Source organism: Corella eumyota, chromosome 5 (genome assembly GCF_963082875.1).
Source record: "Corella eumyota chromosome 5, kaCorEumy4.1, whole genome shotgun sequence".
In the NCBI taxonomy this organism is placed as follows: domain Eukaryota; kingdom Metazoa; phylum Chordata; class Ascidiacea; order Phlebobranchia; family Corellidae; genus Corella; species Corella eumyota.
In genome coordinates this window covers 11234043-11245080 of record NC_137494.1, presented here as the reverse complement: position 1 = coordinate 11245080, position 11038 = coordinate 11234043, and the positions used below count along the sequence as shown (strand labels likewise).

Below are 11038 nucleotides of genomic sequence, written 5' to 3'. Positions count from 1 at the left end.
TAAATGTATACAAGCTGGTACTTACTACGTCATCGCAAGAAGGGCTTACCTTTCCTTTTTTTTAATAATTTTTTTTTAAGTTGTATAACTTGAAAAGTAGGTAAAATTATTTAAAGTTAAAACCATTTTTGTGTTCAATGACACCAACTTCACCAATTTTGGGGTAAAAAAACTATCGTTAATATATGACTTTATAAAATTTGCCCGTGTACCTAATTTTCTCTAAAACGAGATTTTCTTCGTAGATTATTAACATATCAAGGTAAAAATAGAGCATAAAAACACCATCTGAAATTTGATACCTAAAGTGTACAAAATTTATAATATTTTCATTTTGTAATAAGATCAAGTTAAACATTATACCTCGGCGCCAAATTGTCTTAAATATAAAAAAAACTATTTTGCCAATATTTGTAATGAACTAAAGGCGTGAAGTAATGGTTATAACACTTGACTTTACAATATTTTGTTTTAAGTTTAAAATCCACTGCTACCATGCCGTGGCACATAATAGTTAGTCGCATAATTAACTATAACTTCTGCTAAGCTAAAAACCTAACAACAGACCCCAAAATTTGTATTAAACAAAAACTTCATATATTTTAATATGGTATTTAACATAAAAGCAAGATATATGCGGATTTTACAGCAAACCTAACATAAACAACACATAAATCAAATAGTAATTACATTTTGCCAGAAAAAGGAAAACTTATTGGTAAGATATGTATAACAAGAAAAATTAAAACAGTAAACTTAGAATTAAAGAAAAAATGAATAAACTTATAGTTATTTTAATGTTGTAGCCTACACTAATTTAACCCAAACATTTGCAATAGCGGAAATATAGATAGGACTATAAGCGTTAAAAACTAAGGGGATACTATGAATGTCCGGTATAAACAATAAAACAGTTCTTCGTAGAATATTACAAATATAAACAAATAAAATAACGATAAAGGAATTCACAGCAAATAATGTTTTGAATAATAAAATAAAATATTTACCATAAAAAAAGCATATATTTAAAAGTCACAAAATTTTTTTTTTTCAAATTTAACACACCATTAAAAGAAACAAAATAAAACCTAGATAAATAAATACAATGATTGTTCCTTTATAAATATTAGTAACTATAGGCAACAAGCACAGAAAGCTGTTATTTTTTCTCCCATTTAAATACTTCCACTTGCCCTTAGTATTTTTAAATCTTCCTTAGTTTTCTCTTCAATTTTTCGAATTTCATCTATTTTTAATCCGTATCATTAATCAAGCCAACAAAAAACCTGGCGATTAAAATCAAAAAATTGACGGTGCATTTTGCTCTCAATAATTTTTTCAAATTTTGGTTCCATTCCATACCAAGTAATGTTAAACTTAACAAGTTTGTAGGCACTCATCAAGGCTGGATTTTCTCCGTTTTGTTTTTTAGCTTTCAATTCCTCAATCCAATTTGATGATAGTTTGCCTCGATCACATTTTTCCGACATGAACAATTTGGGATCAAACTCGTCCTTGTAATCTAAACTTGATATTGGGTCGTTAGCTATGTCGATTGTAACAACTTTAGTGTTATCCCATTCCTCTTTCGTTAGGCCGTGGATGTTTTCCGTTTCGCCGCCGTCCGCCTTATGTTTTGTTAAAACAGTTATACCGAAATTATCTTTCATATAGAAAGGATTTGATAGTTCAGTCTTACAGTAAGGATAGGTGCTCCAAGACTCTTCTTTTATCGCAAATCGGTCAAAGGGAACAAGTTTTGTATTTACGGTAGGTAGCTGGGATTAAAAGTGATAAATTTTTTGAGTATAGTGTCCTGACTCTCCACTTTTTTAAGTAGTTCGGTTATTGCATTGCCAAATATTTGTTTGGGTGATTAAGATTAATGTACAGGTAAAGCATTTCACTTAGTTTAAACCTGGTGTTAAAAAAATTAAATATTATGCTTTTGTTTCTTACATTTTTAAAATGATAATGTTTTATATAACAGATATGTAGATTAATTTACGAAATCATGACAATCAAATATATTGATGCAACACAGAAATTAAAATCTTTAGATTAACGTTTTCACTACGTTGGTGCAGGAAAGGGTTTAAAAATCATCTTAATTTTAATTTTACTAATGAGCATTGGCTTTCCTAAAAGAATTTTTTTAACAAGTGTGCTATTATTAATGTTACCTGTCAATAAATAACTTGTACGCTTTCGTAGATTTTTTAAGCAGAAAAAAATAACATTACGACCTTAGTTTTAAAGCGTTATGTTTTTTTTAGAATTTAAGATTTTTGTTCTATGTTGCAATGGCAAGTTTGTGTTAAAGATTTATATGCCATTTACATGTCTGGCCTCTTTATTATAAGAAGGTCTATAGCATATAAGCGTTACTGTAGGTGAACCAGTTAATTTGCTACTAAATAAAAAGCACTATACCTGTTTGTTCAGTAAATATTTGTTGTAAACCAACAACTGGTAATTTGGACATATAGAATATACATTTGGCGAATATTTTCTGCCTTTTTTTGGTGCTAATTTATTGTTTAACTTTTTTAAACAGTAAACTTGCATTGAACAATGAAAAAGTAATCTATTGTATTTCACACACATTTTTTTTGAGTTTGTCGCCAAAATGTGACAAAGCACAATCTGAATATTTGTACCAAAGACTTCTATTTTTTAAAGATCCGTTTATAGAAAGGCAAGTTTAAACTAAGCATCATGTAAGTCAAATGCTAAATGCATTTCGCAAATAAAAGACAACAACTAATAAGCAGGGTGTGTAACATATTAAATTTAACCGACGTACTAACAATTTATTAGAGAAATAAGTTTATGTTATTTTGTAGTGGCCCACTTTTAAACACATATTAAAATAAGATATTGTTTTTAATCATTTTTTGTTTATATCAAAAATCAAACATCAGCACGTAACATAATGTTCAAAACGAAGAAGAACCTAAGCTTGTCCGGTACCAAAACAATAAACAGTTATTGATTAAAACTACAAATGTAAACATGAAAAATAAACCATTTAGAAATGCACATTTTTAATAATAAGTAAGTTAAATTATAATGCAATAAATATTTAAAATAAAATTATTTCTTGATTATTAAACAAGCATGTACTTAAAAACCACAAAATTTTTATAAACCTTTTTCTTATTTTTAATATATTTCAATATACATAAAAAAAACTAACATAGAAAAAAATTTAAAGTTACTATAATGTTATATAGGTATTTAGCTTCGCACAGCTCTAACACTATCGCCTCTTAGTATTTCCAAATCTTCTTTAGTTTTCTCTTCAATTTTTCGAATTTCATCCATTTTTAGTCCATACCATTTATCAAGCCAACAAAAAACCTGGCGATGGAAATCAAAAAGTCGACGGTGCGCTTCCCTTTCAATTATAGATTCAACGTACGCTTGCAAGCCACGCCATTCAAAACTACATTTCACCAGTTTATAGACACACATCAAGGCTGGATTTTCTCCGTTTTGTTTTTTAGCTTTTAAATCATCGATCCAATTTGACGACAGTTTTCCTCGACCGCATTTTTCCGACATAAATAATTTGGGATCAAACTCGGCCTTATAATCTGAACCTAATATTTGGTCGTTTGCTATATCGATTTTAACAACTTTAGTGTTATTCCACTCATCTTCTGGTAAATTGTGAATGTTTTCCGTTTCGCCACCGTCATTTTTATGAATTGTAAGAACATTCGAGGCAAGAGAATTTAAGATTGAATTATGCATCTCAGTTTTACAGTTAGGAAAAGAATTCCAAGATTTTTCATGTATCTCGTCCAGGCTGCCAATGGGAGCAAGTTTTTGAATTGCAAACGGAAACCGTGATTTTATATGATATATGTTATAAGTATATTGCCCTGCTTCGCCACTTTTAACATATGGTTCGTTTTCAACCATTTCCACTCCTTCTCCTTCCCCAGTTTCAATTTTACTTGCTTCTGCAAACGACCAGAGGTGACCAATTTCATATTCTTCTAATGTTAGAGGCAAAATTATACGAAATTCTGTTATTATCATTTCTACAGCCAAAAGGATATGCCTTGGGTATTAACGCGCTTAGATACCTATCCCTTTAGACCTGTAATACAAATTAATATAAGAAAATATTTTAAACTCATTTTTACTTAAAACGTATATCCTGTTTTTAAGATAAACATTAGTAAGTATGTCGCAATCATAAACAATATTACTAAAATGACTAAAACACCCCTTAATGCAATTGTTTTGTTAAAAATTGCTAGCTACATTAAACATATGCAGTTGTTTAATTCATATTGCAACATTAAATTATCACTTAACATTTTTATAATGCACACACAATATTGTTCTTTAAAAACTAAATATTTGTTAAACTTGTAGTTTAAAGAAAACTCAACGTTGTAATTACAAATCAAAAGAAAGCATCTCCTGTTTTTAAAGTGCTATATTAGAGAGTTTTGCAATTTTGTAAGTTGAGTATATAGCACGTTAGTATGGTTAACAAGAATCACAAAATGGCCTGAGAACTTTTAAAAAATGTATGTTATACTTACAATTTAATAGTCAAAAATACTGAAAAATATTTAACATAAAAAACAAGGTTACCATATTTTTTCGTGTGACGTAAAAGTACTAAGTAGCGTAGTAAATGTATACAAGCTGGTACTTACTACGTCATCGCAAGAAGGGCTTACCTTTCCTTTTTTTTAATAATTTTAATTTTTTTTTAAGTTGTATAACTTGAAAAGTAGGTAAAATTATTTAAAGTTAAAACCAGTTTTGTGTTCAATGACACCAACTTCACCAATTTCGGGGTAAAAAAACTATCGTTAATATATGACTTTATAAAATTTGCCCGTGTACCTAATTTTCTCTAAAACGAGATTTTCTTCGTAGATTATTAACATATCAAGGTAAAAATAGAGCATAAAAACACCATCTGAAATTTGGTACCTAAAGTGTACAAAATTTATAATATTTTCATTTTTGTTATAAGATCAAGTTAAACATTATACCTCGGCGCCAAATTGTCTTAAATATAAAAAAAACTATTATGCCAATATTTGTAATGAACTAAAGGCGTGAAGTAATGGTTATAACACTTGATTTTACAATATTTTGTTTTAAGTTTAAAATCCACTGCTACCATGCCGTGGCACATAATAGTTAGTCGCATAATTAACTATAACTTCTGCTAAGCTAAAAACCTAACAACAGACTCTAAAATTTGTATTAAACAAAAACTTCATATATTTTAATATGGTATTTAACATAAAAGCAAGATATATGCGGATTTTACAGCAAACCTAACATAAACAACACATAAATCAAATAGTAATTACATTTTGCCACAAAAAGGAAAACTTATTGGTAAGATATGTATAACAAGAAAAATTAAAACAGTAAACTTAGAATTAAAGAAAAAATGATTAAACTTATAATTATTTTAATGTTGTAGCCTACACTAATTTAACCCAAACATTTGCAATAGCGGAAATATAGTTAGGCCTATAAGCGTTAAAAACTAAGGGGAAACTATGAATGTCCGGTATAAACAATAAAACAGTTCTTCGTAGAATATTACAAATATAAACAAATAAAATAACGATAAAGGAATTCACAGCAAATAATGTTTTGAATAATAAAATAAAATATTTACCATAAAAAAAGCATATATTTAAAAGTCACAAAAATATTTTTTTTTCAAATTTAACACACCATTAAAAAAAACAAAATAAAACCTAGATAAGTAAATACAATGATATTTCTTTTATAAATATAAGTAACTATAAGCAACAAGCACAGAAAGCTGTTATTTTTTCTCCCTTTTAAATACTTCCACTTGCCCTTAGTATTTTTAAATCTTCTTTAGTTTTCTCTTCAATTTTTCGAATTTCATCTATTTTTAATCCGTACCATTTATCAAGCCAACAAAAAACCTGGCGATTAAAATCAAAAAATTGACGGTGCATTTTGCTCTCAATAATATTTTCAAACTTTGGTTCCATTCCATACCAAGTAATGTTAAACTTAACAAGTTTGTAAGCACACATCAAGGCTGGATTTTCTCCGTTTTGTTTTTTAGCTTTCAATTCCTCAATCCAATTTGATGATAGTTTGCCTCGACCACATTTTTCCGACATAAACAATTTGGGATCAAACTCCGCCTTGTAATCTGAACTTGATATTGGGTCGTTTGCTATGTCGATTGTAACAACTTTAGTGTTATCCCATTCCTCTTTCGTTAGGCCGTGGATGTTTTCCGTTTCGCCGCCGTCCGCCTTATGTTTTGTTAAAACAGTTATACCGAAATTATCTTTCATATAGAAAGGATTTGATAGCTTAGTCTTACAGTAGGGATAGGTGCTCCAAGACTCTTCTTTTATCGCAAGTCGGTCAAAGGGAATAAGTTTCGTAATTACGGTAGGTAGCTGGGATTGAAAGCGATACATTTTTTGAGTATAGTGTCCCGACTCTCCACTTTTTTCAGCATACGGTTCGTCTTGAACAATTTCAACTCCTTCTCCACCCCCAGTTTCCCTTTTACTTGCTTCTGCTATTGACCAAAGTTGGCCAATTTCATATTCCTCTACAGTTATGGGCAAAATTATACGATATTCTATGATAGGCATTTTAAAAACCTTAAGCCAAATAACTGTGTGTAGAGTTGTTAAGGGCTTATCTGACAGCGTCTGCTCGTACTGAAAAGTAATCAAACTAAAACATCTTTAACTCATTTCCACTCAAAACGTTTTTTTTTGATAAACAGTAAACAACACGTCTGTTGTGATTAATTGCCAACGTATAACCTGTATGTCATAAAAAAAACACGTAAGACCTGTGGTCACTCTTACACTGTTCTAATCTTTGTCGTTAGCTGTATTTGGCACGTATTCTAGCAAAACATTAGTTGAAAAAACGTTGATAAATTTTCCTACATTTGAATGTAAATATATTTTTAATTTAACATGATTGTGTTAGATTTAAAAATGCTAATCAGCAGCATAATTATAGGGCAATTATAACCTATCTAATATCCCAAACTTCTAAAGGCAACTCGAGGGAGTAACTGATGTTACCCCTTATAGCAGTTTAAAAATTGTTTTTTAAATTGGTTTAATAGTTTTTGGTCATTCCTAGTTGTTTGGCTACGTGTTACCACCAAAATTATAACTTGGGTATTTATAATCTATAGTATAACCAATTGTTTATACAAAAAAACAACTAGGAAAATAAAAAAAACTTTTAAAACAAGCTTTGAAGGTAATGTTATTTAATCAAAATTTACAGCCTTAAATTTAAACAGTAAATAATAAATGTATATAAAAAATTTTGTTTATCATATTTGGTGTTTTATATTAGAATGCAATGAAGGCAGTATTTATCACTATCTTAACTGCTAAACAATGTTAGAAAGCATTACATTTCAATTCCTAAAAAAACAAATGTTAGTTACATTAGTTGAATAATATATACATTGTTTTAAAATAAACATACAATAATAATCTAATGCTGTAGTAAAACTTTGAATTTTTACAACATTTGTTTAAATTGGACAAGATGTAAATTGACATGAACCCTAAATAAATACGAACAAATTTACTGGGTTACACTTTAAGTATTTAATGTCTGATAACGCTCCCAAATTCCACATTGTTTAAATCTAATTACCGAGTAGTTATCACAAAGCTGTTGTTGGGTAGCATGTTTACAGAGCCAAACCTAAAAAATATTTAACATTATATATTAAAAAAACTTAGAAAACCTTATATGCCAAACTAAATTTAAAAACTTTAATAAAAACACATAAAATTAAGTAATTTTTAAAACAAATTTCAAAAAGAGTGTTACACATTTTACCTTAAACCAACTTTAATTGTTTATGTTAAAAAGAATTTCTTAATGCAAAAACAGCATCATTTCGAAAATACCTTTAAAAAAAGTGCTGTTTTCTTGATGTTATTAGAGTATGGATACTATAATAAAAATTGCCAGGCTAGCCCAGTTTTGTGCAAAAAAGTATATAAAAAAATTAAAATTAGCCACATAAAAACAGCGAAATTGTGAAAAAATGTCCCAAATAAGATGAGATGATTGGTTGGCAGAAGCAGCAATTACTTCCAAAAATACTGCAGCCAAAAAGTATAAAACATAAACCAAGTTTTGTATAACTTTGGCAGAAAATAAAAAAAACATAAGTTTGTTTGTTTTAAGATTTTTCACTAGTAAAGGTAATAACTTTTAAAGACCTAAAAAATTAAAAAATTTGCTGAGATAGCTAGCATCTATCCTAACCATGGAATTTTCCCAAAAGTTTTTTAAAAAAAATATTTAATGGAAAGAGCAAGTTGCATCAATAAGCATTAAGTTAGTCAACATTTAAACGAATGCAAGACTTAATGTTGTTGTTCCTTTTAAAAAACCACAACAACAGTTGAACAGATGTTTAAAGAAGTTCAATGGATAAAAAGTGTGAAACATCATGTGACACCACCAATGCATAAAGTTAAACCAATTTTTAACTGTTTTCTAAAAACAACAAATTTCTTGGGATAGCAATACAAAAAGTATTAATGTAAATTTAGCCATGGGATTTTTTGTAAAATGTACTTGCAGGTAAAATGACATTAATGAACATTAATATAGACAACATTTCAAGGATGATGCAGTAGTCTATTCTATTTTACCCAATCGCATTTTTCTTATTTAAAAACAAAAAAAAACTAGGACAAATATGAGACTAAAAAGTTGGCATGCATCTTTAAAATCATGACAGTAAAAAAAAATGTTCAAAGAAGATCAAAGCATTAAAGTGTCAAACATCATTTGATACCACTCATGCATGAAGTTAAATCGATAATTTAACAGTTTTCTGGATAAAACAAAAACTAAAATTTCGCTGGAACAGCAATTTCCTAAAATATTAATTTCGATTTAGTAATGGCTTTTCGTGAACGAATATGAATATTTTTTTAAATGTATTTGCAGGGAAAATTGCATCAATGGACATTAACTTAGAAAATCATTCAGGATCATGTAGTCCATTCTATTTTACCCGATCACATTTTTCTTAATAAAGAATAAGTAAAAGAAGGACAAATATGAGAAACTAAAAAGTTGTTGTGCATTTTAAAAATCACAACAGTTAAAATAAAAAAATGTTGAAGAAAGATCAAAGCCTAAGTGTCAAACATCATGTGATACCACTCATGCATGAAGTTAAATCAATAATTTAACAGTTTGCTGGAATAGCAATACTAAAAACATTAATGGCATCCTAGCCATGAACTTTTCAGGATATTTTTTTGGAAAAAACATTTTTTCGCTGGAAAAAATTACACCAATGAACATTAATTTAGACAACTTTTTAGGAATCACACAGTCCATTTTATTTTACTCGATCGCATTTTCCTTATTCAACAATAATAAAAACTAAAACAAATATGAAACTAAGAAGTCGTTGTGCTTTTTAAAAATCACAACACCAGTTGAACAAATGTTGAAGAAAGATCAAAACATGAATGGCTGTACATCATGTAATACCACTTACATTTACGTTATATTTAAAAATAAGTACTTGCGTGGTATGCAAAAATACTGTTTAACCTTGGCAAAGGACTTCAGTGTAATTACTGCCATAACTGGCAACATAGAATATGTGATTCAGAAATGAGTCGGAAAACCTATCGAACTTATGTTAAAAAAACAGAGTAAAAATTTAAATTTAATTTCTATAATAAAGATTTTTACTACACTAATAACGCAATCGAACAAACAATACTGTTATAGCTTCATGTTGTTAACAACAATGCTAATTTCTTACCAATTTTTTATAGATCCAAAAAAGAGTTACATGAAAAAACAACAATCAAAATCCCGAGCTGGCTTGCGTGCACAGCAACAAATACTCAACTTCAAAAACATATTTCTTATATAAGATTAACATGGATTAAGACTTGGTTGTGGTCACCTAAACATGCCTCTTTATCTTTTGGTCGCCTAAACATACCTTCTCGTCGCCTAAATATGCTTGGTATCACAAATAAGTTAAAACCACAATAGTGCAAAAAATACAAAGATTTGCAAAAAAATAATCGGTTATTGGGATGAATATAACAGAGGAACTACAACAACCCAAGAACTTTTAAACGCATGTGCCCACCTTAACAAACCTTGCACATGGTCAATAGTCGCGAAATGTTTTAAATTATAATTACAAAAAAGTACTTTTTATCATTATTTTTTTAAATTACTGCGTGTTTTTTGGTTTTCGTAAATATGATCTTTAAAAATAAAAGTTATGATCTTTCATCACTTTTTTATTTCACGAGTAATGTAAATAGCCTGAGTACGAATTAACAGTAGAGCCAGCCTGCATGGTTCCTGCAAGGAAAAAAATCCTTGCAGAGAAATTTTAAAATTTACGCTGTTTTTAAGTGCAGATCACCTAAGATGCATAAACTTAAGTATGGATCACTAGCAACCGTCTAGTTTGCCAGTTAAAAAGCATAACATAATTTACCAAAAATTGATTTTATAAAACAACCCTAATTAACATTAAAATCAATATTGATCCTTTGCCATTTAAACGACTTTACATAACAAAGCAATCAATAAAATCGTATAGCATTTAAAAATTAAATTGTTGTTACGCTTTTCAAATACTACCATACGCTTGCGCAGAACTGACAGAAAATGGCGCTTAGCTTCGTTATTTACTTTGTAAGGAATAAAGTATAATTTAAAAACCAAATTTAAGGTTAAACTTAAGAATTAGAATATTAAATGTCCTTACATTATGTTAGATTTACTTAAATACTTACATTACTTTAGCTGTTGACTACAGAGAAGTTAAAAGAAAAAGAAAAAATTTAGAATTTTAAAAATTCGTGGACAACACGTTATTTTATATTCACATTACTTCATGTAAGTATGCCATTTTTAATTTGTAATTCAACTATTTTAAACTATTTAATTAAAAAAGGTATAGCATATATATTTTGAATGTTTAAGGTAAAAAATAACC

General features: G+C 28.7%; 3 pseudogenes; all 3 read right to left on the bottom strand.

Annotated features, from left to right (window-relative positions):
• Positions 1–1265: 1265 nt before the first annotated feature.
• LOC145753485 (phosphatidylinositol transfer protein beta isoform pseudogene) lies at positions 1266–1670 on the bottom strand (annotated as a pseudogene).
• Positions 1671–3240: 1570 nt separating this feature from the next.
• LOC145753484 (phosphatidylinositol transfer protein alpha isoform pseudogene) lies at positions 3241–4059 on the bottom strand (annotated as a pseudogene).
• A 1247-nt stretch (positions 4060–5306) lies between these two features.
• On the bottom strand, positions 5307–6644 carry LOC145753483 (phosphatidylinositol transfer protein alpha isoform pseudogene; annotated as a pseudogene).
• Positions 6645–11038: the final 4394 nt, after the last annotated feature.